Raw genomic sequence first — 23,666 nt, 5'->3', positions numbered from 1 at the left:
ATGACCTAGTGTGACCATCATGCTTTCTCTCTGCCAAAGCCTTGGTCAAGGGATCTGCGATGTTAGCCTCTGTAGGTACTCTGCAAATCTTTATATCTCCTCTATCGATAATCTCTCGAATGAGATGGAAGCGTCGTAGTATATGCTTGGTCCGCTGGTGTGAGCGAGGTTCCTTCGCCTGTGCTATAGCTCTATTGTTGTCACAATAGAGCTCAACTGGTCGATGTTAGGAACCACCCCAAGTTCGATGATGAACTTGATCCAAGCCTCCTTCGCCTCGATGCAACAATATACTCGCCTCTTTTGTAGAATCAATCGTGTCTCGAACTCTTCCACCACAGCACCACCATTTAAGCAAAACACGAACCCCGATTGCGATCTATAGTCATCCTGGTCAATCGGAAGCTAGCATCAGTAACCCTTTATGACTAGCTCATCATTGCCTCCATATATCAAGAAATATTCTTTAGTCCTTCTTAAGTACTTAAGAATATTCTTGACCGCTATCCAATGACTTTCACCGGGACCTGATTGGTATCTGCTCGTCATGCTCAAAGCATATGAGACATCAGGTCGAGTACATAGCATGGCGTACATGATCGATCCTATGGCTGAGGCATAAGGGATCTGATCCATACGGTCTCTCTCCTCTCTAGAAGAGGGACCTTGAGTCTTCGAAAGACTCACGCCATGTGACATCGGCAGAAATCCCTTCTTGGAGTTCTGCATGGCAAACCGAAGGAGTACCTTATCAATGTATGTACTCTGACTTAGGCCAAGCAATCTCTTAGATCTATCCCTATAGATCTGTATCCCTAGAATGCGGGATGCCTCACCTAAGTCCTTCATTGAGAAGCAACTCCCTAGCCAGGTCTTGACAGACTAAAGCATAGGGATGTCCTTCCCAATGAGTAGTATGTCATCCACATACAATATGAGGAAGACAACTATATCTCCTACAACCTTCTTGTAGACACAAGGCTCATCTTCATTCTTGATGAAACCAAACTGTTTAATTGCATCATCGAAACGAAGATTCCAGCTCCGAGAAGCTTGCTTTAGTCCATAAATGGACCTATGCAGCTTGCATACTCTGCTAGTATGCTGTGGATCTACAAAACCCTCAGGTTGTGTCATGTACACATCCTCGAGCAGGTTTCCATTCAGAAACGCGGTTTTGACATCCATCTGCCATATCTCATAGTCATGGTAGGCTGCAATAGCAAGCATGATCCGAATGGACTTAAACATCGCTACTGGAGAAAAGGTTTCATCATAGTCAATACCATGAATCTTCTTGAAACCTTTAGCTACCAAGCAACCCTTATAGATAAGTCCATCCATGTCAGTCTTTCTCTTAAAGACCCACTTGCACCCAATGGGTTTTACCCCTTCAGGTGGATCAACCAAAGTCCATACTTGGTTGGTGTACATGGATTCCATTTCGGATCTCATGGCTTCAAGCCATTTCTCGGAATCTGGTCTCATCACAGCTTCCTGATAAGTGGTAGGCTCATCCTCTATGAGCATAATGTCATCATGGTCAGACAAGAGAAATGAGTATCTCTCAGGCTGACGACGTACCCTATCATACCTGCGAAGAGGTATGTCTACTTGAACTAGTTGTTGTTCCTCAACTCTTTGTGGAACAACATCATCCACAACATTTTGTGGTTCCAGTTCAACTTCCATCGAGGCATCAGTGCTATTGTTCGCATCTTGAACTTCTTCAAGATCGAACGCGCTCCCACTAGTCTTTCTAGAAACAAAGTCCCTTTCTAAAAAGACCCCAGTCTTTGCCACAACTACCTTGTGCTGACTGGGAATGTAGAAGTAATATCCCTTAGTTTCCTTGGGATATCCGATGAAATAGCACTTGTCGGATTTGGGTCCTAATTTGTCTGAGACTTGACGTCGAACGTAAGCCTCACAACCCCAAATCCTCATGAAAGACACCTGGGCATCTCTCCCAGTCCATATCCTATATGGTGTCTTTATTACGGCCTTGGATGGAACTCGGTTGAGTATGAAAGCTGTCGTGTCTAGAGCATATCCTCATAAATATGTCGGAAGATCTGTGTGACTCATCATAGATCGTACCATATCTAATAAGGTACGATTCCACCGTTCGGATACACCATTCCACTGTGGTTTTCCAAGAGGAGTGAGTTGAGATAGAATCTCACACTCAGCTAAATAGTCACGAAACTCATGGCTTAAGTATTCACCACCTCGATCTGATCGAAGTATTTTAATACTCTTGCCAAGCTGGTTCTGTACTTCATTCTTGAATTCTTTGAACTTTTCAAAGGATTCGGACTTATGTGTCATTAAGTACACATAACCGTATCTACTGAAGTCATCAGTAAATGTGATGAAGTACCTATAACCGCCTCTAGCAGCGACATTGAAAGGGACACATACATCACTATGTATGAGTCCTAACAAATCAGTCGCTCTCTCGCTGTGCCCACTAAAGGGAGTCTTGGTCATCTTGCCTCGTAGGCATGACTCGCAGACCTCATATGATTCAAAATCAAATGAGTCCAGGATTCCATCCTTATGGAGCTGGGATAAGCGCTTGTCATTTATATGACATAAGCGACAGTGCCAGAGGTAGGTTTGGTTCATGTCATTTGACTTGAACCTCTTAGTATTTATGTTATAGATAGGGCTCTCAAGGTCTAGAATATAGAGTCCGTTTATTAGATGTGCACTATAATAGAATATATCGTTTAAATAGACAGAACAACATTTGTTCTTTATTATAAACGAGAACCCTTTCTTGTCCAAACAAGAAACTGAAATTATGTTCTTAGTCAAGGCAGGCACATAACAACAATCATCTAATTCTAGTACAAGCCCAGAGGGAAGAGATAGATGATAAGTTCCTACAGCAATAGCAGCAACTCGTGCTCCATTGCCTACTCGTAGGTCTATCTCACCCTTCGTCAATGTCCTGCTATTTCTCAGCGCTTGTACATTAGTACAAATGTGCGAAGCACATCCGGTATCTAATACCCACAATGAAGAAATAGAGAGGTTGACTTCTATAACATGTATACCTGAAGTAGAAATCTTATTTCTCTTCTTCGTAAGATCTTCCAGGTATTCTTTGGAGTTCCTCTTCCAGTGCCTTGCTTGTCCTTGATATAGGTGATAAAGATGTTCAACCATATCGTAAGCGCTCATCAACTCATGTTGCTTCTGAAGCTCAGAGTTCATGGTTGCGAGCATAAGACAGGACACATCTAATGCGTCATCTTGATGCTTCTTGTAAGCATCCCGATCAGCTCGCGTGGCAGTGGAAGGAGGAGCCTCCAGAATGGGCTGCTCCATAAGATTCCTGTACCAGTCCAGGAAATTTGCTCCGTTGAGCTTGTCCTTCTTAAGGACAGAACGCAGGGAGAAAGAGTTCGTATTCGACGTCATGGTTATCTACAACAGAAAATTTGCAGAAATAAATATCATATTCTTTTAAAATCATTTAATTAGGTCTTTAATTAAATGATGCTCCCACTGAATACTATAATTCTTGTGGGACAAGATCCACATCATACTAACCCTTAAGTTAGCTTTGGCTAATGCGCCCAAGGCTTAGTATGATCGGTAGGTAACGATTACCAATTAAATCTCTATGCAACTCTTGTTTATAGAATCAATATCCGCATTTATATTAAAACTCGAGTTAGCTTTAGCTAATACGCCCGAGAGTTAATATAGATGTGATTTTGACCTATCTTTTCCAACCGTTTGGAATAATGCCCATAGTTGACTCGATCCAACCGAGTAACTAGGAATACTCAATCTAATTGAGTTTGTATTCACCCATGCATTGATAGGCGGGACCAAGATTGTCCCTCCGTACCCTACCAAGATAATATGTATTGCTCTGCTTTGGCAGATTCAACAATACATGTGATCGAGGTAGTGATAGGTATCACGGCACGGTTAGGCATTTAGAGTTGGTTCAATCGAGATCTAATCTAATCGAAAAGGATGCATCTTGTGCACGACTTAGATCTAATCTAATCGCAAGGGTGCATCATGTGCACGACTTAGATCTAATCTAATCGTAAGGCACTAATTAATTAATTACTTATTAAACATGCATCATATACATAAGCAATTAACTAATTAAGCTATTTGTGATTTAGTCATGGCCCTACTAGGATCTTCTCAAGCCAATGAGAAGATCAAATGGTCAACCTAGGGTCAACAGCTTCTCCAAGCTCCTCCCTTTGACCACCTTGTGTTGATCGTGCCCACCTCGGAACTCCGTCTCGTGTGGACCCTCCACCGCTCCAATTTGTACATTACAATTTGAAACTCGACTTACATTCGAGTCTAAATCTAATTTACAACAAGAATATAAGAGAAGGCACGACGCGCAGGTCGCGAATAAATAAAAACATACAACACGCGCAAACCAGGCCGTATTATGAATTACAACACAACCAACCATATTGAGTTTTTGGGCCATGACTATCACAAAATTAATATATAATTCAAAATTATATATTTTCATAATTTTTCTATAATTTTAAAAATAATTTTTACAATTTTTACAAGTAAAATTTCCGGCGGTCCCGTTTAGCGATCCCCTTGCGGGGCCCAGGGGCAGCGCCCTACCCGCGATCTAACCATCGCGAGGGTTCCTTTTCGATCCAACAGCGCTAAACCCGCTGTCCCAAAACGATTTGGGACGAGACATTGCTGTTTTGGAAAAATCTTCCGTGGGTTCATTTTAGCGATTTCGGGTGCAATCGCGAGCAAATCCCTTGCGGGTTAGGGGCTATACCCATGATCTAACCATCGTGAGTTGCTCCTTTGCGATCTAATGGCACCCAAGCCCGCTGTCCCAAACGGATTTGGGGCAAAACGAAGTCGTTTTGGAAAAATCTTTCCGGTAGCCGAAGCCTACAAGTGCCGAGACACTTGTGCTTCGCTTCTACGGAAAAATTACACATAAAAACTATAAAATCATAATTTTACAGAAAATTACAGAAACTTTAGTTTTCATAAAACCAAAAAATCAAACTCGTACAAGCCTTGCACGTGGCTCTGATACCACTGTTGGGTTTTTCGGGCCGCGAAAACCGCTTTTCGCGTCGCGGAAACCCCGAATCACCCAAAGCCATAGGATCCGTGCAAGGAAAAATTTCGAAAACACAAGTACGAGTTATAAACTACGATCTACAGTAGTGTTACAAAAGAAAACGCTTTATACCTTCGAAGCGAGCCCTTTCGCTTTCTCGCTCGTCCAAGGAATTGCCGGATCTCAAGAGTGTCAACGTAGACACTCCTCTAATGATATCCACACGAACAAGGAGTGTCTCTCACACTCAAAGGATGGAGAAGAGAGCCCCAAGTGTGCTAGCACTTTCTAGATCTCTCGAAAAGGGATTGAAAAGAAGAAAAGAAGAAGATACAAAAGAAATCTTATACACTCACTAGTAGTATCCTTCCTTTGTGACCTTCACTCTTCCTTTGCTCTTGGATTCACTCAACCACCTTCTCCTCACCATGAAAGTCACGGCAACTCCAAGCAAAGAGAGGGGAGAAGCAAGGAGGAAGAAGATAGAATGCATGCCCACATCAATTCACCAAATCAAAACTCCTCTCCACATTAGTGTGGCCGGCCACACAATGTAACCCCCTTCATTAATGTGGCCGGCCACATTAAAACCCAAGGGGAGAGTGTAACCCCCATGAGGTGGCATACCTCATGATGTGGAGGTGATGTGGCAAGGATGAGTCATCCTTATGATGTGGCAATACATCAAGTCAAACATGATGTTTCAATTTCAACTTGGTCAAGTCAAACTTGACCAATTGTCTTCCTTGTTGAGTTAAATCCAACCTTTGACTCAAGTCAATTTTAATTTAATGAATCTCAATTCATTAATATAAATTGACTCAATGAATCAAATCTAAATTAGACTCATTCAACAATTGAATCTAATTGAGTCTAACTCAATAAGTCTAATTTGAATCCAATTGGTTCATCATATGAACCCAATCCAATTGGTTCATCATATGAACCCAATCTCCATCCACTTGTTCTTTGTGTGTGACCCAATAGGTTCTTGTAACGTTGGCAATGTTTCTAAACTCCTTTAGAAACATAAGCAATGAGCGGCATCTAGCAATACATCATTGCTACCCAAGTTACAAGAAATGTTGAGATCCAACATCACCTTGTGACTACTAATTGTGACTCCTCACAATATATGACAAGTGTCCTTCTATCCTAGACATCTAGATTGATCAATGTGAGGCATAGACCGTGTCATCCTCTGACCAATCTAAATCTTGAACTCCAAGTAGACTCACTCAATCAAATAAGCTCAATATCTCATATTGACTCATTTGGGTATGGTCATACACTTCGTGGTCTTACTCTATCAAGAATATCGATGTCACTCCCGTCATATAGGAGGGATAGATCCCATCTACATCACTCACATCCCTCTGCATAATTCGTTACATACCCAGTAATCGCCTTTATAGTCCACCCAGTTACGGGTGACGTTTGACGAAACCAAAGTACATAACTCCTTATGTAGGGATCCATGGTGACTTCAGGTCTAAGGACTAATAGTCATACTAATAGCCACATGAGAAAGTATATGACACTCATATAACGATCCATGATACTTTCTCATGGCGGGTCATTTAGTATACATTCTCTAATGCATACCCATGTGTCAGCTTGATATCTCTATATCCATGACTTGTGAGATCAAGTCATCGAGCTGACCTACATGCTAGTCTTATTGTATTAACATTGTCCCTGAATGTTAATACTCGACTAGGAATGATTTAGAGTAGTGTTCCCTATATCATCTCACTATCGATTCAACTAATCGATTGATATAGATATGAACTTTCTACTCAAGGACGCTATTATACTTAGTCTATTTGGCACTAATACAAATAAGTATAATAACCAAACAAATGCCTTTATTAATATACAAGAATATGATACAACGAGTTCATACAATCATCAAATGATTGGCTCTAGGGCTCTAACTAACAGTTTTGGTGTGATCAACAAGTTAAGTTAGGTCTTGTGTTTTTAACCTTGTGTCTAAGTGTGCAGGAGCTTAGGAGCACAGGTACTCAAGTGGAAGACACAGCTAGTGAGAAGGACGGCACGCAATGTGTCCGAGGGACGTGGTGCTGCGGAAGAGTACCCGGTGGACGAGAAGGAAGCGTGCGGTGATTCCGAATATGAAAGTCGGAGTGGAAGATTGCTCGGGGAGCAAGAGACACAGCTAGCGAGAAGGTCAGCACGGGGTACGACCGAGGGAAGAACACTGCGGATGAGTACACTGGTGGATGAGAAGGAAACACACAGCGATTCTGAGGGACGAGAAGCCGGAGCAGAAGGCTGCTCGAGCAGACCAGAAGTTGGGTTCGGGTGAGCCCTTTTCCGGAAGGCAGAGATCACCCAAGTGAGTGGATCCGGAGTAGAAGACCCGGACCGATCCGAACTGAACCAGAGCAGTGGTCCTGGATGAAAAAGTCAACACAGGTTGACTTTACTGGTCCGAGGCGCCCAGAACAGTCCGGGGCGCCCGGACCAGCCCGGGGCGCCCGGAACCCTTCTAGGCACCCGGACCATTGATTTTGACCAGATCGAGAGTTATCTCAATCTGAACATTGGGGGATAAATTTTATCCCCCCTAGGGCGCCTGGAACCCTCAAGGCGCCCCGACCAAGCCTATAAATATAGTCTTGGTCCAAAAGCTTGACAGCGAACTCCACGTAATCATTTTCAACGCTTGTATGCTTTAGAGTTTTAGTTAAGCTTCTGTTTCTGTGCGTCAACGTTGTAAGAGGCTTCTTTGCTTGAAGGAGTATTCTAGTGCTTTCAACTTCCTTGGATTAACAACCACATCAGTTGTAACCAAGTAAATATCTTGTGCCTCGTTCTTTATGATTTTAATTATTACTTTGCTTTATTTATGCAAGTGTTAGCTTAAAAAGTTCGAGAAGGGTTGGTTATGTTTTTGTTTTTGCAGGCTATCCAACCCCCCCCCCCTTCTAGCCGGCCGCAACGGTCCTACAAGTGGTATCAAAGCCGAGGTGCTTAAGGAGGACTAACCGTCGATCGAAGCAATAATATGGCCAGAGCTAACATCTATCCACCAACATTCGAGGTAGAGTTCACATTCTGGAAGCAACGAATGGAGGTTTACTTTAAAACTGATTTCAATATGTTATTAATAATGAAGTATGGTTTTGTAATGCCCAAAAGTGAAGAAGGAGAAGAACTTAAGGAGCATCAATGGACTGACGAGCAGCGCGACAAAGTCATGGCAAACGGTAAGGCTGACTCCAGTCTTTTGAGCGTGTTACCTGTTAAGGATCTTGACAGAGTCGGAACATACAAAAGCGCAAAAGAATTTTGGGAAAGGTTCTTGAAGCTTTACGAAGAACCACCTGCAGTCGAATCCAACACCTCAATAGACATCGAGTCACCGACAAAAGAGTCAGAGATAAAGGAAATTGCCGAAACATCTCTCACCACCGAGCATCTACCAGAAGACGCAATTAGCCCTTCATCAATAAACATCGAGAGCATCAATAAAGGGGGAGTAATGTCGGAAGAAAACAACTAGACAGGGGGAGAACCAACGGCCGAAAAGGTAAGTCAGGTATGGACTCCAACTTCCGAACAATTAGTTAAATCAATCAAAATGTCGCCGAAAGAATTTTGTGAATTAAAAATTGAATCGTCGAAAGAATTTTTTGAATTAGAAAATCTTCTATCGAATAAATTTTGCAAAATACGAAATATTTTTTCGAATGAATTTTGTAAATTAGAGATATTATCGAAAGAGTTTTTCATATTAGAAAATCTATTATCAACAGATTTGTTCAAATTAAAATTTATGTTGTCAAAATATTTTTGCAAATTACAAAATATTTTGTCGAACAAAATTTACAAATTGGAAATGTTGTCGAAAAACTTTATCAAGTTAGAACTTAGATTATCGAAATATTATTGTGAAATAGAGATTAACATGATACAAATCTTTGCATGTTTAATCATGGTTACTTTAAATATGAAAAAGTGTGATTTAAGAAGCTATGATAAATTAAAATGGAAATTTAAAACTTTCTGATAAAATCTTTAGAATTAAAAATAAAAAAAATAATAAAAAATAAATGCATAGAAATTTTTTTCTCAATTTTTTTAAAAAAAATTTCATGCATAAAGTTTTCGGATTAGAAAATTCCTTTTATGTGAAAATTATTGTAATATTTTTTAAGGATCTCAAAATTTTCTAAGTTTTTACCCTTAGATTTTCTTCTTAGAACCCCATTTTTTTATGTGATCAAAGGGAGAGAAGGAAAAGTATAAGTCTAGGGGGAGGTAGACTAAAAGTAATTTTTTCTATCTTTCTGCACTAAATTGCAAATTTAGTTAAGTTTATTTTTAAGTCTATTTTTTCCCAAGCTTAACTTGGGTTGCTCACACCAAAAAGGGGGAGATTGTTGGAACCCCAAGGTTGTTTTGGTGTGATCAACAAGTTAAGTTAGTGTTGGACCGTTGGGCCGGTTAGAAGAGTTGGTAAATATGTCAATTAAAAACAAACAACCCTTCCTCGAACGATTAAGCTAACACTTGTAAAATGAATTAAGCAGATAAATAAAAGCATAAAAGAAAAGACGAGGCACCAGATGTTTACTTGGTTACAACCGATGTGGTTGTTAATCCAAGGAAGATTAAGCTCAAAAACTCCTTCAGGCGGAGAAGCCTCTTACAGCGTTTAGGCACAGAAAACAGAAGCTTAACTACAACTAAAGCATACAAGTGTTTGGAAATAGAATGATCGTGATTATCGAAAAGCTTCTGGACCAAGGCTATATTTATAGCTTTGGTCGGGGCGCCTGGATGGGTTCCGGGCGCCCTGGGGGGGATAAAATTTATCCCCCAACGGTTGGATCGAGTCAAAGCTCGATCCTCTGAAAAAGTCCTTCCGGCGCCGGATGGTTCCGGCGCCGGACAGCCCGGCGCCCGGATAGTTCGGGCGCCGGAGCCAAAAGTCAACCCAGTTGACTTTTGGTCCGTCTTCTGGTTCAGCTCGCCCGTCCGGGTCTTTCGCTCGGCCCGCTTGCTTGGGTGATCTCTAACATCCGAATAGGGCTCACCGAACCCATCTTCCGCCTTCTCGAGCGTGCTTCCTCCCGGCTTCTCGTCCCTCGGAATTACCGCGTGTCCCTTCTCGTCCACCACAGACTCATCCGCAGACTTGGCCCCTCGGTCGCACCCGTGACGACCTTCGCGTGCGCCTCTTGCTCCCCGAGCAATCTTCCGCTCCGGCCTTCCGGAACCATCGCGCACTTCCTTCTCGTCCGGTGTACTCTTCCGCAGACTCGTCCCTCGGACGCACCGCGTGCCGTCCTTCTCGCTAGCTGCATCTTCCGCTCGAGTACCTGTGCTCCTAAGCTCCTGCACACTTAGACACAAGGTTAAATACAACGCAGGACCTAACTTAACTTGTTGATCACACCAAAACAACCTTGGGGTTCCAACAATCTCCCCCTTTTTGGTGTGATCAACCCAAGTTAAGCTAGGGTCAACACAGATATAAAATAAAATTAAGTCAATTAACTTAATTTGCAATTTAAGTGCAAAAGGGTAGAAAAAATTAGATTTAAAAAAAAATTTAATTTTCAATATTTCTACCTCCCCCTAGACTTATACTTTCTCTTCTCCCCCTTTGATCACAATAAAAATGGGGTTTAAAAAAAACAATCTAAGGGTTAAAGACTTAGAAAAAAAAATATCTCTTAATCAAATCAAAAAAAATTTCTAAGTCATTAAGAGCAATTTCGAGAATCTTTGAAAATTTTGCAATAATTTTCACAAAAAAAATCATTATAAGCCCAAATATTTATGCAAGAAAATTTATCAGAATTGATAACGTAAAAAAAATTTTTCTTTGCATTTATTTAATTGTTGTTCTAATGCTCTTTATCAATAGGATTTAAATTTCCATTTTAATTTATCAAAACTTCTTAAATCACACTGTTTCAAATTTAAAGCCACAAATATTAAATATGCAACAATTTGTATCATGTTAATTTCTATTATCTTTTGAATTCAACTTCACAAAAATATTCAAATAGCATAAATTCTAACTTGATAAAATTCCTCAATAATATAAAAAAAATCTTTCGGCAATGTGCAAAATTCGTTTGAAAGAATTTTTTCTAATTTGCCAGAATTTTTTAACAATAAGAATTTGCAGGAATCTTTTAATAATAGATTTCTTAATCCGAAAATATTTTTCGATGAATCAATTTCTAATTCATAAAAATTTTTCAATAAAGTAATTTGTAATTCCAAATTTTTAGGACCAGAAAAAGTTTTCGATAATATTTCTAAGTTGCATAATTCTTTCGAAAAACTTCTTTGTGATTCACAAAAGTTTTTTAGCAAAGTTTCCAACTTGCAAAATTCTTTTGTTAAGATATTTTGAAATTCAAAGAACTCTTTCGATAATATTTCAAATTTGCAGGATAAGTTTGACAATTGATTTTCTAATATAAAAAATTCTTTCGATGATTCGCAAAAATTTTCAGGCAATTCTTCGATTGAATCATTCAATTGATCAGAGGTTCGAGTCCATACCTGACTTACCTTGTCAGTAATTGATTCTCCCCCTATCGAGTTGCTTTCTTTCGAAGATTCTCCCCCTTCATCGATCTCGGGATGTACTTCGGCTGTTGTAGTACTTACCTCGATTTCGGACTCTTCTGTCGGTGGCTCGGTGTCTATTGAGGTGTCAGCTTCTGAAGGTTCTTCGTAGAGTTGCAAGAACTTTTCCCAAAGTTCTTTTGCGCTTTTATAATCTGCGACCTTTTTGAAATCTTCCTTTGGTATTACATTCAGAAGATAATATTTTGCCCGCCCATTTGCCATAGACTCCTCACGTTGCTTTTCGTTCCAGAGGCGTAGATCGAGTCTTTCTCCGTTCGTGTTCTTTGGTTCTTCATAACCAAATTTCATTATTAAAGAAATACCAAAATCTGAGTTAAGGTATACCTCCATTTTTTGTTTCCAGATGGAAAACTCCCCCTCGAGTGCAGGTGGGTTGTCGCTAGCTCCGGCCATCGTTTTTGTTGTGTCAGACGGCGGTTAGTCCTTCTGAGGCGTACTCGGCTCTGATACCACTTGTAGGACCGTTGGGCCGGTTAGAAGGGTTGGTAAATAACCTGTCAATTAAAAACAGACAACTCTTCCTCGAACGATTAAGCTAACACTTGTAAAATGAATTAAGCAGATAAATAAAAGCATAAAAGAAAAAGATGAGGCACTAGATATTTACTTGGTTACAACCGATGTGGTTGTTAATCCAAGGAAGATTAAGCTCAAAAACTCCTTCAGGCGGAGAAGCCTCTTACAGCGTTTAGGCACAGAAAATAGAAGCTTAACTACAACTAAAGCACACAAGTGTTTGGAAATAGAATGATCGTGATTATCGAAAAGCTTCTGGACCAAGGCTATATTTATAGCCTTGGTCGGGGCGCCTGGATGGGTTCCGGGCGCCCTGGGGGGGATAAAATTTATCCCCCAACGGTTGGATCGAGTCAAAACTCGATCCTTTGAAAAAGTCCCTTCCGGGCGCCCCGGATGGTTCCGGGCGCCCCGGATGGTTCCGGGCGCCCCGGACAGCTCCGGGCGCCCCGGATAGTTTCGGGCGCCCCGGAGCCAAAAGTCAACCCAGTTGACTTTTGGTCCGTGCTCTCTTCTCTGGTTCAGCTCGCCTCTGGTCCGGGTCTTTCTGCTCCGGCTCCGCTTGCTTGGGTGATCTCTAACATCCGGCTTCTCGTCCCTCGGAATTACCGCGTGTCCCTTCTCGTCCACCAGCGTACTCATCCGCAGACTTCGTCCCTCGATCGCACCCCGTGACGACCTTCGCGCTAGCTGCGTCTCTTGCTCCCCGAGCAATCTTCCGCTCTGGCTTTCGTACCTTGGAACCATCGCGCGCACTTCCTTCTAGTCCGCCGGTGTACTCTTCCGCAGCACCTCATCCCTCGGACGCACCGCGTGCCGTCCTTCTCGCTAGCTGCGTCTTCCGCTCGAGTACCTGTGCTCCTAAGCTCCTGCACACTTAGACACAAGGTTAAATACAACGCAGGACCTAACTTAACTTGTTGATCACACCAAAACAACCTTGGGGTTCAAACAGTTAGGTCTTGTGTTTTTAACCTTGTATCTAAGTGTGTAGGAGCTTAGGAGCACATGTACTCGAGCGAAAGACGCATCTAGAGAGAAGGATGGCACGCGGTGCGTCCGAGGGATGAGGTGCTACGGAAGAGTACCCCAGTGGACGAGAAGGAAGCGTGCGGTGGTTCTGAGGGACGAAAGCTGGAGCGGAAGATTGCTCGAGGAGCAAGAGACGCAGCTAGTGAGAAGGTCGGCACGGGGTGTGACCAAGGGACGAAGACTGCGGATGAGTACGTTGGTGGACGAGAAGGAAACACGCAGCGATTCTGAGGGACGAGAAGCCGGAGCGGAAGGCTGCTCGAGAAGACCGGAAGTTGGGTTCAGGTGAGCCCTTTTCCGGATGACAGAGATCACCCAAGTTAGTGGATCCGGAGTAGAAGACCCGGACCGAGCCGAACCGAACCAGAGCAGTGGTCCCAGATGAAAAAGTCAACATAAATTGACTTTACTGGTCTGAGGCGCCCAGAACAGTCCAGGGCGCTCGAAACAGTCCGGGGCGTCCGGAATAGACCGGGGCTCCTGGAACCCTTCCAAGCGCCTGGACCATTGATTTTGACCAGATCAAGAGTTATCTCGATCTGAACGTTGGGGGATAAATTTTATCCCTCCCAGGGCACTTGGAACCCTCAGGGTGCCCCAACTAAGGCTATAAATATAGCTTATGTCCAGAAGCTTGACAACGAACTCCACGTAATCATTTTCAACGCTTGTATGCTTTAGAGTTTTAGTTAAGCTTCTGTTTCTGCGCATCAACATTGTAAGAGGCTTCTCCGCCTGAAGGAGTATTCTAGTACTTTCAACTTCCTTGGATTAACAACCACATCGGTTGTAACCAAGTAAATATCTTGTGCCTCGTTCTTTATGATTTTAATTATTGCTTTGATTTATTTATGCAAGTGTTAGCTTAAAGAGTTCAAGAAGGGTTGGTTCTATTTTTGTTTTTGCAGGCTATCCGACCCCCCCTTCTTGCCGGCCGCAACGGTCCTACAGTTCCTTCTTCTGTAACACCCACTAAGCTTTTAAGATAAATATGAGAATGATGAATTTGCCTTAGAAAAATATTAGTAAAATGTTGAACCAAAAAGAAATAAAAAAGAAATAAAAATAGGGAGTGGTCAAGGATTGAACCTTGAACCTCTCATGATGTAAATGATAGGATTAATGGGTAATTATTAGTTAGAGCCCTAGAGCCAATCATTTGATGATTGTATGGACTCATGTATATCATATTCTTGTATATTAATAAAGGTATTTGTTTGGTTATTATACTTATTTGTATTAGTGCCAAATAGACTAAGTATAATAGCGTCCTTGAGTAGAAGGTTCATACCTATATCAATCGATTAGTTGAATCGATAGTGAGATGATATAGGGAACACTACTCTAAATCATTCTTAGTTGAGTATTAACATTCAGGGACAATGTTAATGCAATAAGACTAGCATGTAGGTCAGTTCGATGACATGATCTCACAAGTCATGGATATAGAGATATCAAGCTGACACATGGGTATACATTGGAGAATGTGTACTGAATGACCCGCCATGAGAAAGTATCATGGATCGTTATATGAGTGTCATATACTTTCTCATGTGGCTATTAGTATGACTATTAGTCCTTAGACCTGAAGTCACCATGGATCCCTACATAAGGAGTTATGTGCTTTGGTTTCGTCAAACGTCACCTGTAACTGGGTGGACTATAAAGGCGATTACTGGGTATATAACGAATTATGTAGAGGGATGTGAGTGATGTAGATGGGATCTATTCCTCCCATATGACGGGAGCGACATCAGTATTCTTGATAGAGTGAGACCACTAAGTGCATGGCCATGCCCAAATGATTCAACATTAGATGTTGAGCTCATTTGATCGAGTGAGTCTACTTGGAGTTCAAGATTTAGATTGATTAGAGGATGACACGGTCTATGCCTCACATTGATCAATCTAGATGTCTAGAATAGAAGGACACTTGTCATATATTGTGAGGAGTCACAATTAATAGTCACAAGGTGATGTTGGATCTCGACATTCTTGTAACTTGGGTAGTAATGATGTGTTGCTAGATACCGTTCATTACTTATGCTCCTAAATGGGTTTAGGGCATTGCCAACGTTACAAGAACCTATAGGGTCACACACTAAGGACAATTAGATGGAGATTTGGTTCATACGATGAACCAAGAGGATTAGATTCATTTGATGAATCAAATTGGATTAAGAGTAATCCAAATTGGGCTAATTGAGTTAGACTCAAATTGATTCATGTATTTAATGAGTCTAATTTAGATTATGACTCATTAGATCAATTTAATTTAATGAATTAGATTCATTATATTAAGTTGGCTTGAATCAAATGGTTTGATTAGATCAACCATGAGAAAGATTGAGTCAAGTTTGACTTGACTAGAGAGGAAGAGGAAGAGTCAAGTTTGACTTGACTCTTTGCCACATCATGAGTGAGGTGGCAAGATGTGGACCAATAGTGTTGTTCCACATCATCTTGCTTTGCCACCTCATGGAGGTTACAAGCCTCCATTGCATTTAATGTGGGTTGGCCACATTAAATGAGTGGAGGTTACTCCTTTGCCACATCATTGTGAGGTAGCAAGATGTGGACCAATGGCAATGGTCCACATCTTCATGATGTGCCACATCATAGGAGTTACACAACACCTCTTAATGGCCTCCACTTAATTGTAATTAAGTGGAAATGGGGTTACACAACAAAATGTGGCCGGCCACTTTAGAGGTGGGAATGAAATTCATTTTTCATTCAACTCCTCATTTACTCCTTCTTCTTCCTTGGGTTCTCTCCTTGCTCTCCCTCCTCTTCCTTGCCGTGACCTATCAAGGTGCTAGCACACCTTTGTTTAGGTTTTCTCCATCAAGAATTGTTCGTGTGGATACTTCTAGAGGACCGACGCTTGACGGTCTAGAGATCCGGCAACTCCTTGGACGAGCGGGAACGCGAAAGGGCACGCTTCAAGGTATATTCTTAACACATAGATCTAGGAGTAGATCTAAAAGGTTTTTCAAACTCGTACTCATAATTTTTCGTTCGGCTTTCCTTGCACGGATCCGTTGGCCTTGGGTGATTCGGGGTTTCCGCGACGCGAAAAGCGGTTTTCGCGGCCCGAAGAACCCAACAGTGGTATCAGAGCCACGTGCAAGGCTTGTACGAGTTTAATTTTTGGTTTTATGAAAACTAAAGCTTCTGTAATTTTCTGTAAAATTATGATTTTATAGTTTTTATGGGTAATTTTTCCGTAGAAGCGAAGCACAAGTGTCTCGGCACTTGTAGGCTTCGGCTACCGGAAAGATTTTTCCAAAACGGCTTCGTTTTGCCCCAAATCCGTTTAGGACAGTGGGCTTGGGTGCCATTAGATCGCAAAGGAGCAACTCACGATGGTTAGATCGTGGGTAGGGGTACTGCCCCTAACCCTGCAAGGGGATTTGCTCTGCGATTGCACCCGAAATCGCTAAAAACGAACCCGCCGGGAAGATTTTTCCGAAACGGCAATGTCTCGGCCCAAATCGTTTGGGGACAGCGGGTTTAGGCGCTGTTGGATCGCAAAGGAACCCTCGCGATGGTTAAATCGCGGGTAGAGGCGCTGCCCCTGGGCCCCGCAAGGGGATCCATTCCGCGATTGCGCCCGAAACCGCTAAACGGGACCGCCGGGAAATTTTACTCGTAAAAATTGTAAAAAATTAATTTTAAAGTTATAGAAAATTATGAAAATATATAATTTTGAATTATATATAAATTTTGTGATAGTCATGGCCCAAAAACCCAATATGATTGGATTGTGTTGTAATTCATAATACGGCCTGCGTGCCGTTATGTGTTTGCGCGTGTTGTATGTTTTATTTATTCGCGACCTGCGCGTCGTGCCTTCTCTTATATTCTTGTTGTAAATTAGATTTAGACTCGAATGTAACTCGAGTTTCAAATTGTAATGTACAAATTGGAGCGGTGGAGGGTCCACACGAGACGGAGTTCCGAGGCGGGCACGAGCAACACAAGGTGGTCAAAGGGAGGAGCTTGGAGAAGCTGTTGACCCTAGGTTGACCATTCGATCTTCTCATTGGCTTGAGAAGATCGTAGTAGGGCCATGACTAAATCATAAATAGATTAATTAATTAATTGTTATGTATCTGATGCATGTTTAATAATTAATTAATTAATAAGTGCCTTAACGATTAGATTAGATCTAAGTCGTGCACATGATGCACCCTTGCGATTAGATTAGATCTAAGTCGTGCACAAGATGCATCCTTCTCGATTAGATTAGATCTAGATCGAACCAACTCTAAATTCCTAACCGTGTCGTGATACCTATCACTACCTCGATCACATGTATTGTTGAATCTGCCAAAGCAGAGCAATACATATTATCTTGGTAGGGTACGGAGGGACAATCTTGGTCCCACTGTTACTCTCCGCAAGTGTACGGAAATGTCGCAAGTAATATAAAAGATTATCGTATCCACAGGGACTGGAATAAGCACTAGAAATGTCTCAATGCGAATTAGCTAAACAACTATCCAATCGTTTCAAAAGCAAAGTAAAGGTAAACAAATCTAATATTAAAGATCAACAAACAAGAGTTCAGAGTTTTGGGTTATGATAAAGGAAGATTCTAGGAGTTTCGGTTTCTTTGTAAGATTTCTTGAATGTAAATGGTTCACCAATTCTTATCCCTCAATTGCCAAACATGTAGAAAGTTGCTGGTTCCCTCTTGGAATAGACAACCGGCTAAGGACTGAGAAATGTATCTAAATAGGATTAATTAGACATGAACCTATGTTGTCCTTACACAGAAGTGCACCTATTACTATGCCTTCCTCGGATATCAACGTAGAAGCCCACGACTCATTAATCTATCAAGATACAAGAAGCTAATCATAAAATCCATCCTACTCTCTTGAATATCCCTATTTCCTCTTCAAGATTATCTCTCAAACGTCCTTACACGGGCTTGCACCTGTCACGTGGATCCCTCGGATGATCGAGTGAGAGTTTATCTTTACAAAGTCCATAAGAAATCCAATCAATCAATCAAGAATGAGAATTAAGCACAAATCACCATCAATCATTCAAGATCTAATTGATACAAGCAAGATAATGTCATTGAAACAAGAAAATGACAAATCTATAAGAGATTACATCAATCCATCATACAAATACTCCCTTAATCCTAGAATACAAGATCTACTCCATGAATCGAGGAAGAAAATCCGAAGAAATAGAGATTACAAGCTTTCCTTGAATCCCCAATCCAAGAAAACAAGAAGAGGGGAAAGAGAAAACTTATCTACGAAGAAGCCCCGTCTTCGGATCCAATCTCGCTCCCGAGTCGAAATCGTCGAGATCTCCTTAGAATCGCTTGAAATCCTCCCAAGAATGGGAGGAACCCACCAAAACTTGCTTTCTCCCAAAGGAGAGATCCCTTTCAATTCATGAAGAAGGGTTTAAATAGAGGAGGAATCGGCCCACACGGCCCGTGACACGGCAGTGAGATTCACACGCCATGTCGGTCCCTCTCGCCAGCTGCAGTGTGACTCCACACCGCCAAGGCCCTCTCTCGAATGCTACACTACTGTGGTGCACACACGCCACCGCTTAGTCTGGAATGCTACACGTGTGGTGCACACACCGCTTGGTCTCTCGAAATCTCACACTACTGTAGACCCACACGCCTGTAAGGCTTCTACTCGTTGGCTTAATCTTGACACGGCCGTGCGAGGTTCACACGCCATGTCATCTTCCTCTTCTGTTGGTAAACTCCACACGACCCGAGCTCCATACCAATGCAGGGCCGTGTGAGGTACACGCCCGGTGCTTTCTCCCTTCGCTTCCTCCAATGCATGCCCAAAGATGTAGATTCTTCACCAAATCGACTCCTGTGTACAGAAAAAAAGCAGATCTCCGAACCAAAAGAGTAAATATGCTAAAAGGAAAGCTGGAAGTATAAAATGCATAGATCAAGCATGCTCAAAGTATGTAAATGTGCGTAAAAACATGCATAAAGGAGTATATAATCTACGCACATCACACCCCCAGACTTAAACCTTTGCTTGTCCTCAAGCAAAATGTCTAAATTCATATGTTCTACAACACATTCATAAAACCCAGTGCACTTTCCTAATTCTATCAAAAAGTTTCATTAACAAGCGTGATCATGGAAACAAGTAAAGTATGGTTCAAGCATAAAAATCTTGTGCGCAGTGTAAAAGTAACTCAACACCCTTCAAGTTTCAATCCATGTCCTAGTCAAGTCGTCATCAAATTTGAATTCCTAATGTTTCCAGTGAAAGACAAGTAACCAGTGATAGACACTTACTTACCATTCACTTGGTTCATATTTCTCAACTAACCCAAGGTCTCAAAGGTGTGCTCAATCTCAAGAGAAGCTAAACAGTCATTTCCCCAGTAACCTAACTCGGTCTCAAAGGGGTGACTTGCTAGATTCCACTCATGACAACTGTTTTTTATATCCCTTATTGTTCATTTTTTTTTTTTATTTATAAGTGTTTGCATTGTGCAAAACTTATTCACAAATGTACTTTTAGCACACATGTTGGAATATTTTGATTTTTCCAAATGAGCTTTAATGATTTGAGCCTCATCCAGTAACCAAAATGAAAGTTGAGAGATCACCATGGAAACCAAGTACTAAGCAAACAAGATGAATCATGACTATTTCAATGACATCAACTATTCAAGCATCAAGCACAAGTGTAGTGAAGATAAAATCCTTAAGGTTGAACCAAAACTAAAACTCATCTCCATAAGATTCTTAGCTTATTAATGCTTCCCAAGATAGAAAAAAGAACTACACAAAGTTTACTAGTAGCATCATTCGAACATCATGAATCAAGACAATAATCGTGCTAACATTTCACTTGAATCCAAGAAAGCATATAAGTGAAGTTTTGATGTTCTCAAGATGTATGCCACAAAAAATCAAAACCCAAAATGCAAGACATAAGCAAAAACAAAAACAAACAAAGCAAATCAAATGCATCTAATGCATCCCCCCAGACTTAAATTTTTCATTGTCCCAATGAAAACTAAAAACAATGTGGAGGAGATTTTAAGAGAAGTTACCAAGTGATGAGCTCCAAATGGTTGACATTCATGTTTTATTTTAGATACTCCTCTATCCAATGTTCACAATCCTCCACAACTTTAAAATCTACAAAAAAAATAAGATAGACAAGAAGAATTAAGTAGAGGGTATGATTTATTATCAACAAAATAAAAAGAAACTAAAAGTAAAATGAAAACAAGATTGAACTTGGATTGCCTCCCAAGAAGCGCTTGTTTAAGGTCATCAGCTCGACCACCTCATTAGATTCATCTAAATCTTTCTCTTGGAGGGGTAAGATATTTTAGAACCCTCCTACCAAGGGCTCTTATTATGGAGGGAGCTTTCAATATTGGAGTTAAAAAGTGATGTATCGCCCTCTCCATCTTCGTCTTCTTTAAAGTTGTTTCAGGTGGTCGAAGACGGTTCAGTATGAGCTTCCAATTATTGGCCCATGTGAAATCTGCACATCCAAAAGAAAAAAAAATCTCCCACAAGCATGTTATATAGTATAGAGCTAGAACCATATCAAGATAAGATGAATAAGTAATAAAAACTGAATCACATCCAACAAAGTCAATTATAGGTACCTCCATAAAGTTTTCCAAAAGATCACAAGAAATACTAACCTTACTTTGTTGAGAAATACCTGAAATTTCTAAACATGTAGATGTGACTTCCTCTAAATCAAATGATGGTTCTGGCTCTAGCTTAGGTGTTGATGATATCAATGATGGTGATTCTCGAGACTCTACTAGCTCTGTATAAGTCCCTACACATTGTTCCACAACATGATCAATTCTTAAAACCTCTAAGGGTTGTCTTGACAAAGGTGGTGATCCTTGAGATGCTGCTTCCACAACACAGCTCCCTACACATATCATCATCATCAACACATACATCAAAAATAAACCAACATCTATGTCCTCAATAGGAGAATCAATAACAAGAGGATCAATAACTTCACTTGCAGTTTTAAGTTGATCTACCACATCACATTCATCATCTGAAAATTCGATGTCACTATAACACCTTATAAAATTTTGAGATAGATCTGAAAACTTATTTACCACTACATTATCAATAAAATCCTCATCTGAAAAATCTTCATCTTCATATATATTCAAAAATCTACACTCAACCATATTAGTGTCACAGGATTTGCCGAAGTCTTTATTTTCATTGACCCCCACTAACCTTTGTGGAAAAGGAACCCTTAGTGAAGGTCCTAGGAAAGACTGAACTCCCTTTTTCCCAAATTCCCTTTGGGCTTTTGGAGGAGGTCCAACTTGCTTATCTAATGTTGGTGTGATTAATCGTTGAGGGAAAGGTACTTCTGGCCTTTGGGAATTTCCTAGATAAATGGAATTGAGTTCTTGTGATCTTCTATTATTCTTCTCCTCAATTCTAAACATGTCATTCTTCAGAAGTTCTTCATGATTTTTGCCACTTCTCAACCCCACATCATCACACTTTTCATTGGATCTTGACTGTGTAGGAGGGGGATCTTCTTTAAACCATTTTGAAACAATTCTATCAAGCTTTTCCGCCAAATGTTTGAACTCCTCACTCTGTGACTTGTGAATTTCAACATTTTTAGGTGGTTGAATTTCATTTTGTTTGACAGGCTCTCTTACATTTATGGCTTTCACTTCTTGAATATCTGAGGGAAATTCCATCCAACTTTTGTTCGCCCATTCACGGAGGTTCAATGTCACTTGATCAATTAACGAATAAGCTTCATCTACACTTTTGTCCATAAAAGAACCTCCAGCTGATGAATCCAATAAAGTCTTATCTGAGAAAGAAATTCCCCCATAGAATATGTGTAAAATCAACCATTTTTCAAAACCATGATGAGGGCACTATCTTTGAAGACTCTTGAATCTATCCCATGCTTCAAATAATGATTCTCCATATGCCTGAGCAAAATTTGTTATGCAATTCCTCATATACACCGTTCTACTTGGAGGGAAAAAATGATTCAGAAATTGCTTCTCCAATTGTTCCCAACTTGTGATGCTTTGAGGACAGAGAGAATATAGCCAAGTCCTTGCTTTATCCTTGATACTGAAAGGAAATGTCATCAATCGAACTGCATTTGCTGATACTCCTTCGCATTTCACCAAATCACAAATCTCTAAAAATGTTTCAAGATGCAGATAAGGACTTTCTGATACTTCTCCTCCAAATTTGTGACCTTGTATCATGAAAATTATCTCTGGGTCTAGTTGGAAACTTTCTGCTTCAATTTGAGGTTGCACAATGGGAGATAAAAATCTTGCAGAAAAGGGTGTAGAAAAATTTCTCATGGGCCTGCTTGACATGTTAGTGCTCATGGATAATCAAGAAGAAAAAGAAAATTATCAAGAATCAAAAACAAGAAATAAAATGCAATATAAAAAGCAAGAAAGCAAATGCAGAATTTAAATTGCAAGAAAGAAAGTGCATAATGAAAACAAGAAAGAAAAGATAAAAGGAAAAAGAAAAATATCTAGAATAATTCATATGCTAAAAATTGCAAGATATGTTTACAAAAGAAAAGAAGAAAGAAACTAGATCAAAAGAGAAAACAGAGAAAAGTTAGATTAGAGTGCTAGAAATCAAGAATGCAAAGTTAGAATTATAATTAGAATTGCAACAAAAAGAATTGTCAAGAATGTTATTCAAGAAAAGAAAAGCTTATAGAAACAGAATTCTAAAGTTACAACTATGAAAATGTAAAGAAAGAAAGAAAAATTATGTTTAGTCTAACTCAATTGATAATAGCGCAGTCCCCGGCAACGGCGCCAAAAACTTGTTACTCTCCGCAAGTGTACGGAAATGTCGCAAGTAATATAAAAGATTATCGTATCCACAGGGACTGGAATAAGCACTAGAAATGTCTCAATGCGAATTAGCTAAACAACTATCCAATCGTTTCAAAAGCAAAGTAAAGGTAAACAAATCTAATATTAAAGATCAACAAACAAGAGTTCAGAGTTTTGGGTTATGATAAAGGAAGATTCTAGGAGTTTCGATTTCTTTGTAAGATTTCTTGAATGTAAATGGTTCACCAATTCTTATCCCTCAATTGTCAAACATGTAGAAAGTTGCCGGTTCCCTCTTGGAATAGACAACCGGCTAAGGACTGAGAAATGTATCTAAATAGGATTAATTAGACATGAACCTATGTTGTCCTTACACAGAAGTGCACCTATTACTATGCCTTCCTCGGATATCAACGTAGAAGCCCACGACTCATTAATCTATCAAGATACAAGAAGCTAATCATAAAATCCATCCTACTCTCTTGAATATCCCTATTTCCTCTTCAAGATT

The 23,666-nt window shown here is 40.5% G+C and overlaps 1 non-coding gene across 1 annotated transcript; it reads left to right on the top strand.

The window, feature by feature from the left end:
• The first annotated feature begins 22,193 nt into the window (after nt 1-22,193).
• Nucleotides 22,194-22,299, top strand: LOC122044592. Its single transcript, XR_006129625.1, has one exon. It is a non-coding gene; the product is annotated as a small nucleolar RNA R71 (small nucleolar RNA).
• Nucleotides 22,300-23,666: the final 1,367 nt, after the last annotated feature.

The sequence above is a fragment of the Zingiber officinale genome, chromosome 2A, assembly GCF_018446385.1.
Source record: "Zingiber officinale cultivar Zhangliang chromosome 2A, Zo_v1.1, whole genome shotgun sequence".
NCBI classification, from domain to species: domain Eukaryota; kingdom Viridiplantae; phylum Streptophyta; class Magnoliopsida; order Zingiberales; family Zingiberaceae; genus Zingiber; species Zingiber officinale.
This window is presented reverse-complemented; position numbering and strand designations above follow the sequence as displayed.